Raw genomic sequence first — 15,772 nt, 5'->3', positions numbered from 1 at the left:
AGTGATTTGCCATTTCCTTCTCCTGCTCATTTTACAGATGAGGAAACTGAGGCAAATGAGGTTAAATGGCTTGCCCAGGGTCCCAGTCTGAGACTGGTATTGAACTCTTGAAGATAAGTCTTCCTCATTCCAAGCCCAATGCACTAACCACTGGGCCACCTAACTGCCCCAAGGGCTGTATAGCCATTTATTACACATGTGACTAAGAGGATTCTTATTCAGGTACAATTTACAGTAGCTTTCTTCTGTGGTCCCTTCCTATTCTGCTATTTCAGGATTCACCTCCATAAATGTTGAGTTTCATGTGTTCTCTGACAAAAAGAGGTTATTTTATGGGAGTTTGTTCTCCTATTTCTCCTTTAGACACATCTCTAACTATCCTGTGACTTACATTGTAATTTATTGTTGAATCAGGGATTGCTGAACAGCATTGGTGAGTCATGAGGGCTAAGGAAACAAAATTTTAATGACAAATTAATGACACATACCTCACCTCCTTCCCTCCCCTACTGTGGTACTATTCTGAACTCTTCCTTGCTTCAGTTTTAGCAATATCGCAGGCCAGTGTGTCTCACATGCAGCTTTGGCAAGCTCAGCATGGCAACGATGCCAGATAACTTGCTCTCAGTAGACTTATAAACTCATCAGCTGTGGGATGGTAGTATAATTTATACTACCCTTTGCCAATGCCATAAAATGGCTTTTTGTTTGCAGTGGAATGGAATGCTGTCAAGAAGAAGAGTTTATGACTTAATTGCACTTGTATTCTCCATTTTTTGTTACTGCAGTAGAAACCTGTATATTATACTTCTTACTCTGCTATCCAGTTACAACTTTTCCCCAATTTGGCAAGTTATACACACCATGAGCTTTTGCCAGAATCTCTTCCCAAGACCCAGGCAGTGCTCCCTTCATCACTAATTTCAAACAGTAATTGGGGTGGTTTAAAAAAAACACTCATCAATATGTTACTTTGATGCTATTATCAAAGAATCTAATTATTTTGAGTAAGTTTATATAAGATAAGAAAATCTGATGATAGGAAAGTTTAAGGACTTAATAGGAGATATAAATCTATATGTGCAAAGAAATATTTTTGATGGCTAATAAAACATTTAAAATAACAATTTTAATATTTATTTTTAGAATACAGTCAATAAGCTCTTAGAAGCTTTTATTTATACTTTCTGTTTCTTATATCACCACTGTCATCCAAAATATCCCTCTCACTCCTAGAGAGCTGTCCCATATAACAACAGCATTATTTTAGAGAGGAAAAAAATCATTGCAACTGACTGATACTTGAAAAAAGCTAAAAAAAAGTGCAATGTGTAACATCTGAGGACTTCCCACCTCCATGAAGGGGTAGGTTGGGGGTGTCTTCTCATCTCTCTTGTCAATAAACTTTTGTCAAGTGCCGCTCAGGTACTAGGCACTGTACTGTATGTTGGGGATGCAAAGAAAATGGTGTAGTATACTTAGTCCTTAAGGAACATTAATATTTATTTTTTATACATCATTTTAGTAGACCCTATGTAGGGATAGAGCTCAAATTAGTCCTTACCAGGAATTCTAGCCAAACCTTTGTATTGTGGGCAGAAGTGCTAGAAGGTCTGTCCCAATTTGACTGAGTCTCTGCAAGCATCAAGGGATCAGAAGTAAGACTTTGGTCATTTCAGGCAAAAAGGATCAGTTATCAACATAGTTATTATAAGGTAACAAGAAAGCAGGAATATGAGACAAGAGATGTACCCAAGATTTGGGGTTACAGATCACTAATATGGTAATGGCAGGATCCCACCTGAAGATCTGAGGGGGTGGATGAAGAACAAGTCATAGGAGACTGAAGCCCCCTGCCCCCAACTCATACTCTTTTCTTTGCCAGGGTACCAGTGGAATCCCTCCTTCAAATCAACCTTCTTGCCAAAGTCCTTTTGTCACTCCCAACTAGATGCTGCCTCCCTCTATCGCAGCCCTATCCCCACAAGTAGGAACAAGTCTAAGAAGCAAATCAGGGTTCAACTCATCCAGTCTTGTATTTTGAGGGCTGCTCCTTTTCTCACGATTGCTTCTCACTGTCACTTCCCAATGCTTCCTATTTCCTATTCACTCAGCCACCATCTCTCTTCTTTTAAATTTCACTCCATCATTGTTTGTTTGTTTGTTTGTTTTTAGTGAGGCAGTTGGGGTTAAGTGACTTGCCCAGGGTCACACAGCTAGTAAGTGTTAAGTGTCTGAGGCCGGATTTGAACTCAGGTACTCCTGACTCCAGGGCTGGTGCTCTATCCAATGCACCACCTAGCTGCCCCTCACTCCATCATTGTTCAAATCCTTGCTGCAGTCACAAATGTTTAGGTTACTCTCCCTCCTCCTCAATAAATTTGATACTGGGTCCCTAATCTTCTTTTCCTTCCTATCACTAGCTCTGTTCAAACATTCTGACCTCTCAGTGTCTAAGTATCCTCAATTCTTATGACTTCCATCTACAGTTTACCTCATCCAACACAGATGTGGACATCCCTTAGATGCCACCCTTGAGCTCCCTCCACTGGCCCCCAGTTTGCCCACAGGGGCCAGGATTCCCTACTCTGGTTTTGATATAGTCACAATGATACAGTCACATCCTTTAGAGCTCTAACATTTGGGGCTATCCTGACTCCCCTAATTTTTTCCGACAAACTTCAACTGTGGACAGCTCTTTGCCACCACTAGCATTTCCCACATGGAAAACAGTTGTGTTTACTCAGCAGTAGGCAATCACTGTCATTTTCCAAACAGCCAAACACTACCAAATTACAAACCTCAAACCTTTGCAAGTGATGATTGTAAAAGTGGTATGCCCTATGAAAATAAGCATGAGTGTATAAGTAAATATGTGGGCTACATTATCTGGTACAGTGATTACACACTTGAGACAGACTTCCTTGTCCTGAGGGCAGTGGGGTTCTGCTTAGGGCTCTCCATTTTATCCACAGGAATCAAATGGTACTTACATTCCAATGCAGTCAACCCTGTCAACATTACCAGCATATAAAGTCAGTGGCCAGCATGTTTGGGGATCTGCACTTATTTCCCAGCTGTCTAGAAATGGACGATTGCTTCAGGTTATATTTAGCATATCTTCATAACATTTCATCTGTTCATCTTCACGATCAGCCATGATTTAATTCACCACAGAAGCAAGTTGGCCAGACTGATTTCTCTCTTCGTCCACAAATGCCCTGCTCCAGTGATCTAATTTTTTTTTCTTCTTCCCTTCACAATTGTGGCATGACTGCTCTCTATGACCTTGTTGTTAAAAGATTCTGTATTGTCATTTGATGCTAAGTATTGCTCATAAAAGTCACTGGCAGGAGATGCCCCGTAACTGAATGTGATGATGGTAGCAGGTCCAGACCTCACATCTGTTCAGAAGACCAGACAGTATTACTTCTGTAGACTTTAATTCTGGCCTGAAGCTTGATGCCTCATTGCTGTCATATTCTTTCTTGTCAGTCTTCCAGAGAGTAAATTGGCTTATTATCTTTTGATGTCTGGTTAGCACAATTCAGTTAGGGGCCTTGGTTCTGAGTCACTGATGAGGATGTTTGGATGGAAATATAGGTCTGCATAAAATGGGATTTAGTTATTGGCATCACCTCTGTTTTATCTAGAATTGTGGTTAAACAATAGCATCATGCTGATTTGAGAAAGGTGATTAATGAACAAAAGCATGCCCTCCTAGCTTGTGTTTCCAAGGTATTTTTGTCAGTGTTATTGATTCCTAAATGACTATGTCAGATGCCTAGGAAAGTGCTCTGCACACAGAAGGTCCTTATTAATTATATGTTGACTGATACTGACATCTGAAATGAGTTCAGAGAGTCAATTCTCTGGAAGAGAGAATATCCTATAGAATTTTACTTCATGTTATAAGAATAACAATAGTAAAATCATGGATAGAAACTTCGCCTTTGATTTCATCAATATAGGGAACTCTCAGGTAAGGAAACACTCATGACTAATGCAGGTCGGTGCCTTCTCTGCAACTTAAAGTCCTAGAGAATTGCTGAGGGTACTTAGGGGTTAAGTGACTTGCCCTGGGTCACACAGCCCACATATATCAAGAGGTGGGCCTGGAAACTAGGTATTCCTAGCTTTGAGGCCAACTGACTATTCACTATACCAGGATAACTGAATGTATGTCCTAGTTATATTAAATATCATTATTATGCTTTTATCAGTTTATATCATAAATGATGTAAAGATCCCAGGACTATTCTTCTTTTAAATTAATTTTTAAAATTAGTTTTCTTGATCCTTTGCTTTTATGTCAGTCATTTCCACATATAGGATACACATATACAGAGACATATTGAATCCTCCCTTATGACATAGAAAGGTTGGTTAAACAAAAACAACCAATAGAATAACTATTTTTAGCAGTGTATGCAATATTCTGTCCTGGCATCCCCCACCTCCTTGCTGAAACAAGTAATGTTTCATTATCAGTTACCTAGAATCAAGATTGGTCATTGCAGTTATTGATATTTGAGTTTCTTTTCAATATTATTTTCATTTATATACTGTAGTCACTCTATATGTTCTGGTTTTACTTCTGTCATTCTGCATTAATTCATAATACAATTCTCATGTTTCTCTGAACTCTTCAGAATAGTAATTTCTTACTGTATTATCTTATTCCATTATATTCACATATAATGTTCAGCCATTCCTCAATCAAAAGTATCCACTTTTTATTCTAGTTCTTTGTTATTACAGAAAAAAGTGATACATTGAATGTTTTGGCATTATGCGTAGGCTTTCTTTAATTGAACTTTTGGGGATACACATGTATATGTGTGTATACATACACATATATGTCTTATATATGCCTATACAAATATCTATGTACATATCTATATATGTTTACACATATGTGTATATATGTATGTGTGCACACACATATATACATACATATATACACATGCATATATATATATATGACAATTCTCTAAATTTCATAAAATGGTAGAAATGAAACTGGCCTTAGAAATAATCTCTTCAGGGGGCAGCTAGATGGCACAGTAGTTAAAGCACTGGCCCTGGATTCAGGAGTACCTGAGTTCAAATTCAGCCTCAGACACTTGACACTTACTAGCTGTGTGACCCTGGGCAAGTCACTTAACCCCCATTGCCTGCAAAAACAAACAAACAAAAAGAAATAATCTCTTCCCACTCCCCAATTTTACAGACAAGGACAATTGGACCATTGACACCATACTTTTTTTGAGGTCTGAAATTCTTTCTCCAAAGTTAGATAAAACAGAAATTAAGTGACAAAAGTCTCAACTTAATGTTCTCACTTACTCAGTGCAACTTGGAAAACATTGTATCCTAGCTGCTTTGGTTTGATTTTAGGGAGGGGCTATAATCAAAAGAGCATTGAATTGGGGAAATCTCCTAGGAGACCTGTGTTCTAGTCCTGCTGAGATCACTATCTTGTTGACCCTAGCATGATTTTCATAGAATCATAAAATGTAGAACCTGAATAGAGGCTTATTTAGTTAAGGGGTTCTTAATCTGTGGTCCATTAACTCTCTTTTAAAAATATTTTCATAAACTATTTTGATAACTGTTTTTACAACTGATTTGATAAACTGATGATTTCAATATAATTGATTTCTTTTGTAGTCTTACATATTTTATTTTATGTATGTAAAAACATTCTGAGAAGGCGTCTATAAATTTCACTGTGCTGCCAAATGGGTCCAAGATATAAAAAAGGTTAAAATTCTGTGATATAGTTTCAAAGATTGGCAAACTACAGCCCAAACACATCCTACCACTATGAGCCAGGCACTATGCTAAGAGCTTTACAAATATTATTTCATTTGATCTACATAACAACCCTGGGAGATAAGTGGTGTTGTTTTTTTGTTTTTGTTTCTGTTTTTGTTTTTTTTCGGGGTAATGAGGGTTAAGTGACTTGCCCAGAGTCACACAGCTAGTAAGTGTCGAGTGTCTGAGGCTGGATTTGAACTCAGGTCCTCCTGAATCCAGGGCTGGTGCTTTATCCACTGTGCGACCTAGCTGTGCCATAAGTGTTGTTTTTATGCTCATTTTACAAATAAAGAAACTGAGGCAGACAGAGGTCAAGTGACTTGCCCAAGGTCACACAACTAGTAAGCTGAATTTGAATTTAGGTCTTCTTGACAATAGCTCCAGTGCTCTATCCACTGAGCCACCTACCTGCCTCTCAGTACAATAAATGATTGACTATGTGTTACTTATTGCAGTGCAATTAAAATGTGAACTTCACTACATACCATCTTTTGCTGCAATGGATGTATAAATATAGGTGACAATTTGGGATTTGGTCTGTGGGACGTAGTTTGCTGACCCCTTATCTAATTCATCCATTCATCACTGACATTCACATAGTCATTCAGGTAATAAGGAACAAAGTGGGGATTTGAACCCATGCCTCTGAATTCAGTCACTGCCCAACACTATCCTATCTATCTATCTCATTTTATCATGTTTAGGAGAGTGATTTAGATAATTCTTCACAGTGAAAGAATCCCATTCATTAATTGTTCTTCCAGAATCAGCATTCTTACTAGGTATTCTTTCCTTTTCTACTGGTAAATTGTTAACCAACATCACTTGCTAGAAAACTCTGAGGTACTGTGCACCAATCAGAAAGATTTTCACAGATAAAATTCTAGTCCTTTAGTTGCTAAAAGAGCACTATATCTGGACTCTGGATTTGGATTCAAGTTCTGACTTTACTGATTTCTACCTGTCATGGTGGTGGTGAAAACAAGGCCTACAGTTAAACCAAAATAATGGATTTGCTTACCATGACAGGTACCTCAGAGTGAAGAAGTTATTATTTCCATGGTCTTTTCCTTCTATGAGTCCTGTGAATTCCACACCTAAGACCCCGATGTATTGTTAGGTCAGCTTTTAGTCTCTTCCTAGCATCATGTTATCGTAGATGAGTACTTCACTTTCTTGTCCCACAAGATATGTGTGTGTGTGTGTGTGTGTGTAACCTCTAGCAATGACTTTGCCAAGTTCACTAAAGTTCTGTTTACATCCTTGCCTGCTAAGAGTTGTAGGTTTTGTATTGTTGGTTCAAAACACAGGTTTATTATCTGGCAGCCATCCCCTAGTAGGCTTCTGGACTGTTTAAGAGCTGCCCAATTTGGGCTGGAGAAGTGGCTATCTTCTTTGGGGAAAATATTTTCTGAGAACAGAAAATAAGCATGAATCAGAAGAGTAGGTAAAGACAATGTCAGGAAGATTGTAAGAAGTCTTCTTGTATGTACAGGAAATATAGAAGTGGAGTAGGAAGGGAGAGGTTATGTTATCATCCTTTGGTTTAAAGATTCAATATTTGGGACTATATTTGGGCCCCTAAATGAGTCTGAGAAAGGATGAGCAGGGCATGCCTACAGGTAGTGCTAATTGCTTAGTTCTGCCACATGGCTGTTCAGTGGTAAGGAGTGAAATACAGAAAAGTCTACAGCTGTTAACTTCAGGCCTAGTGGTTACTAGATCGCTGAGTCTGAGATAAAGTCAGGGCTGTAGATGATTGTTTCCTCAGGAAACCAGTCTAATACTAGAAGGAATAAGGAGGTGAGATGGAATTAAGCAGGATGGGATAAATGATGTAGAGTCTAGATCATATAACTGGATCAACGAGGCAATGCGGGATAAACAGAGTTATGTCCCACAAGCTAATCTGAAATAAGGAGACTAAAAAGTGTTAGGTGGTGTGTGTCATTTTAGGCTGGAAACAACAACCAAGCTTGGTAGGATGTGATGACAGCACCAGGAGTATCCTCTTTGGAAGGGTGGATATTTTAGGGGGTATTAAGCATTAATGGTGAAGCTAGGTGGTACAAGTAGATAAAGGCCTGGCCTGGAATCAGGAAGACTCATCTTCCTGAAGTAAAATCTGACCTTAGGCATTTCCTCACTGTGTGACCGTGGGCAAGTCACTTAATCTTGTTTGTCTTGGTTTCCTCATCTATAAAATGATCTGGAGAAAGAAATGGCAAACCACTTCAGTCTTTGTGCCAAGAAAATCCCAAATGAGGTCATGAAGGGTCAGACTAGACTAAAAAAATGCCTTAATAACAACAACAAAGCAATAATAGGCGAGTCATCAGCTGTCATGGATGATCTCCTGTGGTATAAAAGGAACATGGCCTGCTGAGGGGTTTTGAGATCTCCTAGAATGGTATCCTCAGTGCCCTGGTCTTTGTCATCCCCCTACTCAGGAGGGAGGAGAATGAGCTTTATGTGAAGTTATTACTCTCCAGGTACCTAAGAGACTCACTTTGAATCTTTGGGGAAATTTTTATCCATTATATCATAGTAGGGCTCTTTCTTGGTAGCAAAGGGCCTTTCCTGCATTTCCTTATCCAATCAACTGCTGAATCTTGTCAATTTTACTTCTATAATATTTCTTGAACCTTTCCCCTTCTGACTACTCACATGACCACCTCCATTGCTTAGGCACTTGTCTAGACTCCTAATTGGGCTTCCTGACTTGTCTCTCCCAGGTCCTGGCCACTCATACCCTTATTCCTCTTAGGATCACAGAATATCAGAATTGGAAAGAACTTCCGTGGTCATGTAGTCCAACTTTTATTTGACCAAGAATTCTTTCTACAATAGACCCACAATGATTAGCCATATTCTGTTCAAAGGTATCCAGTGATAAGGAAACTACTACTTCCAGAGACAGCCCATTCTACTTTTGGACAGATCTACTTATTAGGAGATTTTTCTTTATACTTAGATAAAATCTGCATATTTGTTATTGGGGGGCATTTTATAATTTTATTTAAACAAAGTTCAATTCAGTTTTCATCCATATTGACTGTAAGATTTTTTTTTTTTTGCAGAGCAGTGAGGGTTAAGTGACTTGCCCAGGGTCACACAGCTAGTAAGTGTCAAGTGTCTAAGGTCAGATTTGAACTCAGGTCCTCCTGAATCCAGGGCCAGTGCTTTATCCACTGTGCCACCTAGCTGCCCCCTGTCTGTAAGCTTTTGAAAGTGGTGACAGGCACATAAGTAATCAAGGTATAAAGCTTGTTTGGTGAATCTTCATCTTCATTGCGTTTCCTGGACAAATGCACTCGGATACGGTATGGGACATTCCTTATTCCTTTCGCCCAAACCGCTTTGTTGAATCTGGAATTCCCATTTCTTTCATGGCAAATGTGCAGATTTCCTTGGGAGCCCAAGGAGCTCGCTTTTTGAAGCCTACTCCATGAATCTGCTTGTGAATGTTGATGGTATATTCTCTAGTCCCCACCTCATTGATAGTAGAACATCCCTTCTTTTTCTCTCCACCTTTCTTTGCGGGAGCCATCCTGCTTGGGACCAGGTTGATAAGGTCATATTTGTTATTAAGTGAATGAAATATTAAAAGTTTATTCTATCTGTACTAAAAATCCTGAACAATCCCAAATCTGAATTCCTTGGAACTTTGAATCATCATTCAAAGTGACAAACATTATTGAAGGGGATTCTGGGTGGAGGTTTAGTTTAGTGGAGAAGAGAAGTAAGCAATGAAATGTGATAGAACTGGAGAGTATGTAATAGTAGTAGTTGCTAGGTCACCAAATAGATGATCTAGATGAAAGAAAAGATCCTCAGAGAGTAGTCATTTAACTTACTGGAACCACAGAGGAAGGGGACCATAGTTTGGAAATAATGAATGGACAATGAATGCTAAGTCCTCAATTTGATGATGTTTTCCGGAGGAATGGTACTTGCCTTAACTCCTTTGAAGATGTTCCTGGAACTTGTTAAAATCATGTTCTAGGCAGGGATTATTGTGAGGAGCTCTTAAAAAAAAAACCATGGGTTCATTGTCGCTGGAGATGTTGTAGAGAAGGCTTATCTTTCCAGTAATGGTTAAACCAGATTATTTCTGGGATCCCTTTTAACTCTAGATTTTCTGATTCTGTGTGTATGTGTGTATATATATGTATACACATGCATATCAAGAGACAGACAGACTTGAGGAAAACACCCTCTCCCATTTTCTTTCCTTTTGCCTACAAATACACACAAAAAGCCTTCACCCAAATGGTAAAAAGTCATATGGGAAGAAAGAAGCAAATGGGGATATAAGATCTCAAAGTTTTAAAGAACCTCAAAGGCCATCAAGTCCAACTTAAAACTAAAACATTGCCTATCTATAACCTTCCTGATGAGCGGATGTCCAGTTTCAGCCTGGCAAAATGGAAACCCCATGTATGGAATGGCCAATTTCATTTCAAGGATGGATGTTAAAAGTGAAATGATTTTCATGCATGCTAAAATCTTACATTCAAAACAACTTTTTTTGGGGGGGGGGAGAAATGAAAATATTCTAAATGGAAGGAGTCCTGGATTTAGAATAAAAAGACCTGGATTCAAATCCTGGCTCTTATACATTACTGCTAGTATCATTTCTCTGGGTCTCAGTTTCCTCATCTATAAATTGAGACAATTGGATTAGATGCCCTCTAAAGTCCTTTCAAGCTCTAAAGAACAAAAACTATAATCCCATTGAAGCACCTGTCTGTAATCTCCTGATAATTCTAAAAAAATAAGAGAAGTGGAACTAGAAGGAGAATTAACCTGGCCAAGTATTATGAACTTGACAAACACCAACAAGTATGAACATTTCTTTATACAAAGAAGAACAGAAAAAGAGGCTTGTATATGACATCGCAATTCTATTACATGTAGCTTTTGTTTATCCAAGACAATCCCAAAAGACTGATGACGCATACTATCTACCTCCAAAAAAAGAACTGGTATGGACTAAACAGAGACTGAAGCCTGATATTTTTCCACTTTCTTTCATTTTTTTTCTTTTATTCAAGTTTTCTTATATAAAATGCCTAATTTGATAATGTTGTACATAATTGCACATGTATAACCTATATATGATTGCTTACCACCTCAGGGAGGGGGACAGGGAGGGAGGGAAGGAAGGAGGGATAGAATTCAGAATTCAAAACCTTAAATAAAAATGTTTATTATTAAAAAACAGGGGTAAAAACAACATCTAGTGTAGATTAGGGTTTTATAGGAATTATAGAAGAAGCTTTAAAAAGTCAAGGTTAAAAACCACATCTAGTATGGAATAAAATGTTCCATGGAGAGGGAGGAAAGTGATTTTTTCAAATTCAACAAAATGTACTTAGTGCCTACAATGTGCAGGATACTTTGCTATTATACATGCTTTATGGAACAATATCTCATTATATGGAAACTTGGTTGGAAAGAGTTAAAGTCATGGATCTCTAAAGTAGGTGGTATTCTATTGGAGGGTGGCATAAGAGAAAGTTCATTGGCTCTGCCAATATTCAGATAACGTGGTTTCAAATCCTGTGACTTATCTTATTGCCTGTGTAAGGTAGTCACTGTAGCTAAGTCACTTAAATTTACCTGTGTTTAACTTTTCTTATCTGTAAAATGAAGGGGTTATACTAAATGGCCTGCAAAACCCCTTCTAAAGTTAGAGGTATTATCTAAAGCTAAGGTATTGTCCAGAGGTATAATTGGCTCATTGTTTTGAAGATGACAGGTTGAAAGGATGTGAATTTTGACCTGGAAAGGGAGGGAAAAGATGTTCTCCCCCAAATCAATTAACCAACAAACATTTCTTGAGGATACTACTGTGTGCTAGAAACCGGAGATGCAAAGACACAATGAAATAGTTCCTCGAGAAGCTCACCTTTTAACAGGGGAGACAAACGCACATCATTAACACCCACACATACACAAAGTAGTTACACACGTTTGGGAGGGACATCACTAGCATTTGGGGGGATTAGGAAAGTATTAATTCAGAAGATGTTTCTTGAGCTGCATACATAGAAGGGTGAGATTTCACTAAATTCCCAGAAACTAATCCCGACAAGGAACAAGGCAGGTTCGCTTGGGTGAGATTTCTAGGCCTACAGAGAAAATATCAAGATACCATGTGAACATGGGTGGTATTGGCACATGATGATCCTTAGTCTGACATAAATATATAATTTACTGGTCAGTTTTAGGGATTTGGGGGAGACACGTAAAGACAGTGTTCCCCAGATCCTTGGCTCTAATTGTCTGGTTTATCTTCTTTTTTTTTCTTTTCTTTTTTTTCTTTTTTTTTTTTTAGTGAGGCAATTGGGGTTAAGTGACTTGCCCAGGGTCACACAGCTAGTAAGTGTTAAGTGTCTGAGGCCGGATTTGAACTCAGGTACTCCTGACTCCAGGCCCAGTGCTCTTTCTACTGCGCCACCTAGCTGCCCCCGGTTTATCTTCTGATGAGGGACCTAGAGTTAAAGAAGGGAGCCTAGTCCTTGATAATTTCTACCTTTATTTCCCAGAAGTAGCTGCTGGGCCTACTGGGCTCATTGGAGGGGAATGAAGGGTTCACTGCTTCATATGCCCAGCACAAAAATTGAACAGGGAAAGCCCAAGTATCTAGGAAGAATAGGAACCTAATCAATCATAATAACCTATTGATTTTCATCCCTATCTAGCATTTGTCAGAAAACTCACATCAACTGTGTGTTGACACTTCAGTTTTGGCCCTTTCCCCTCACTCTTTTTCCAGAATCATGGTGCTTCTGCTCCTGGCCCTTAGAAGTATTGAAAACTCTCTCTCTCCTAGGGAGTAAAACCATGACTAGATTTATACTTAGTCAGACATGTCTAGCAGGCTTAAGGAATAAGAGCCCCTTTGCACCATTCATCTGCCACAGTTCATTTCTTATACAGCATTCAGTCTTCCTGAGTGGGGTTTGCTTGAATCCAAAGCAATACCCATGCAGTATACTCACTGCAAGATGAAAGATTTTGAGATGGAATCTTTAGCCCCTTAGAACTAAAAGCGACCTCAGAGGTCATGAAGTTCAACGTTTTTTCCTTCATTTCTGTCAAGTCAACAAGCATTTATTAAGCACTTATTATGTGCCAGTCTCTGCCCTTAAGAAACTCATATTCTAATGGAGAAGACAATATGTTAACTATGTACATATAAGATATATACAGGTGGTGGTAATCTCAGAGAGAAGAAACTATTTTTAGTTTTTTGTTTGTTTGTTTTGGTGGGGCAATGAGGGTTAAGTGACTTGCCTAGGGTCACACAGCTAGTAAGTGTTAAATGTCTGATGCTGGATTTGAACTCAGGTCCTTCTGAATCTAGGCCCAGTACTTTATCCACTGTACCACCTAGCTGCCCCAAGAAGGAACTATTTTTAAGGGAGACTAGGTTGATATGCTGAAACAATCTGCTAAAAAAAAAAAAGACCAAAAATTTTTAACTGAAGAACAAACAATAAATAAAACTGAGAACTGAGAATTTTAGTAGGGACCTCAGGACTCAAATTGCCTGGTTACTTCTAAAAAGGAAGTCAGAACTCTCTCCTTTATCTGATTCATTGCTTATCTCAAAATGTTTAATTTATGCAATGTTTTATTTACATTAAGTTCTACCCCATAGCCCAGTACTTGGGCCCCAGACCAATTTATTCATTGTAGGAATAAATTCTGTAGAAGTATAGCCTTCTTTTTTTCACTGGCAAAGGACTTTAGACTTGACAGAGAGACCATTGATTTTATAATAGTGCAGAAGAATTGATGAACATTCTTGTCATCTTTACCAGCCAATAAATAATCAGTACACAAATGTATTTATTTAAATGTCACAATAATTAATCATGTTAATTATTGCACCACCACCACCTCCCAGCTGGAAGAGAAGCTTGTGCTTGAAAGCAAAATGATTGATCAGAAATAAGAGTTTATAACAGAGAAAAGAAATGTTATGGGATAAAATCGGAAGCCAAGGTAGACATTATACACATCCTAATTGAAAGTCATTAGCCAATCCTGGTGTGATATGCATTAAATAAATTTATCCATTTGATAAACATTTGTTTAATTCAATAAACATTTATTAAGTGCCTACTAAGTACAAGGCACTGGGTTAAGTACTGGAATCGAAAAAAAAATGAAAGAAACTCTATCCTCAAAGAGTTTTTTTTGTTTTGTTTTGTTTTTTGCTGGGCAATGGGGGTTAAGTGACTTGCCCAGGGTCATGCAGCTAGTAAGTCAAGTGTCTGAGGCCAGATTTGAACTCAGGTACTCCTGAATCCAAGGCCGGTGCTTTATCCACTGTGCCACCTAGCCGCCCCCCCCTCAAAGAGTTTTAACTTCTACAAGGGAAAGAGAGAGAGAGAGAGAAAGAGAGAGAGAGAGATTATGTATCTATACACACACACACAACATTTGGGAGATATGATAAATAAGACTGTTTCTCCAAGAAACTTACTATTATTATTATTATTATGTAGTCAATCATGTACACAGATAAATATGATATAAATTATAATAGGACATTTACATGAGGAGTCCATAAAATACTATGAGACCTGGTAATGGAGCAATCAATTTTATTTGTTTTGGTATTATTGTTGTTGTTGTTGTTGTTTTTTGCAGGGCAATGAGGGTTAAATGACTTTCCCAGGGTCACACAGCTAGTAAGTATCAAGTGTCTGAGGCTGGATTTGAACACAGGGAGCCATCAATTTTAGCAAGTGAGACCAAGGAATCCTTCATAGAAAAGGGGACTTTTGATCTGGGCCTTAAAAGATAGATAGTCTTTTCTATATATATTTTTTTTGGGGTGGGCAGGGCAATGAGGGTTAAGTGACTTGCCCAGGGTCACACAGCTAGTGTCAAGTTTCTGAGATCAGATTTGAACTCAGGTCCTCTTGAATCCAAGGCCAGTGCTTTATCCACTGTGCCACCTAGTTGCCCCAATAGATAGTCTTTTTGTTTTGTTTTGTTTTTTGTTTTTTTAGTGAGGCAATTGGGGTTAAATGACTTGCCCAGGGTCACATAGCTAGTAAGTGTTAAGTGTCTGAGGCCAGATTTGAACTCAGGTACTCCTGACTCCAGGGCCAGTGCTCTATCCACTGTGCCACCTAGCTGCCCTGATAGTCTTTTAATAGAATAAGACTGGAGAGTATTTTTCTTCAGTTTTGGAAAAATGTTGGTTACGGTGTCAATGTAGTAAAATATCAATCACATTCAAGGGAATATGGGTATAGGCTTATTTACATAGTTCTTAAGGGGGTCTTTTTTGTAATGAGTTTAGGGCTATTATAATAGCTTTTTTTTTTTTTGTGGGGCAATGGGGGTTAAGTGACTTGCCCAGGGTCACACAGCCAGTAAAGTGTCAAGTGTCTGAGGCCGGATTTGAACTCAGGAACTCCTGAATCCAGGGCCGGTGCTTTATCCACTGCGCCATCTAGCCGCCCCTATAATAGCTTTTTAATGGGATACTTTGTCTTGATTTTCAATCAATCAACAAGCATTTATTAAGCCAGGTACTGTCCAAAGTTCTGAGGATACAAAGACAAATAAAAAGCAGTCTTTCTCCTTAAGTAGCTTATATGCTAATAAGGGGCACAATATATACATTCAACAGTACATACAAGATAAAGATGGACTATTTCTGCCCTATTTGTATATGTATACACACACACCCCTGTGTATACCCTCATATGTGGGTATGGGTGTATTTGTGTATGTATGTGTTTATGCATGCATGTGTGTTGTATATATGTGGACAGCTAGGTGGCACAGTGTATAGAGTTCTGGGCTGGAGTCAGGAAGACTCTTCTTTGTGAGCTCAAATCCAACCCCAGACACTTAATAGCTGTGTGACCCTAGGTAAGTCACTTAACTTTGTTTGTCTCAGTTTCCTCACCTA

At 38.6% G+C, this 15,772-nt stretch overlaps 1 protein-coding gene and 1 pseudogene across 1 annotated transcript in view; one reads left to right on the top strand and one right to left on the bottom strand.

Moving 5' to 3' along the window:
- The window catches only part of LOC122737952 (neurexin-3-like), a 1,091,749-nt gene that overhangs the window by 842,879 nt on the left and 233,098 nt on the right, over positions 1–15,772 (top strand).
- LOC122741745 lies at positions 9,024–9,382 on the bottom strand (annotated as a pseudogene).

This window comes from Dromiciops gliroides, chromosome 2, assembly GCF_019393635.1.
Source record: "Dromiciops gliroides isolate mDroGli1 chromosome 2, mDroGli1.pri, whole genome shotgun sequence".
Lineage (NCBI taxonomy): Eukaryota > Metazoa > Chordata > Mammalia > Microbiotheria > Microbiotheriidae > Dromiciops > Dromiciops gliroides.
The sequence above is the reverse complement of the archived record's forward strand: the minus strand, read 5'-3'. Positions and strand labels throughout refer to the sequence as shown.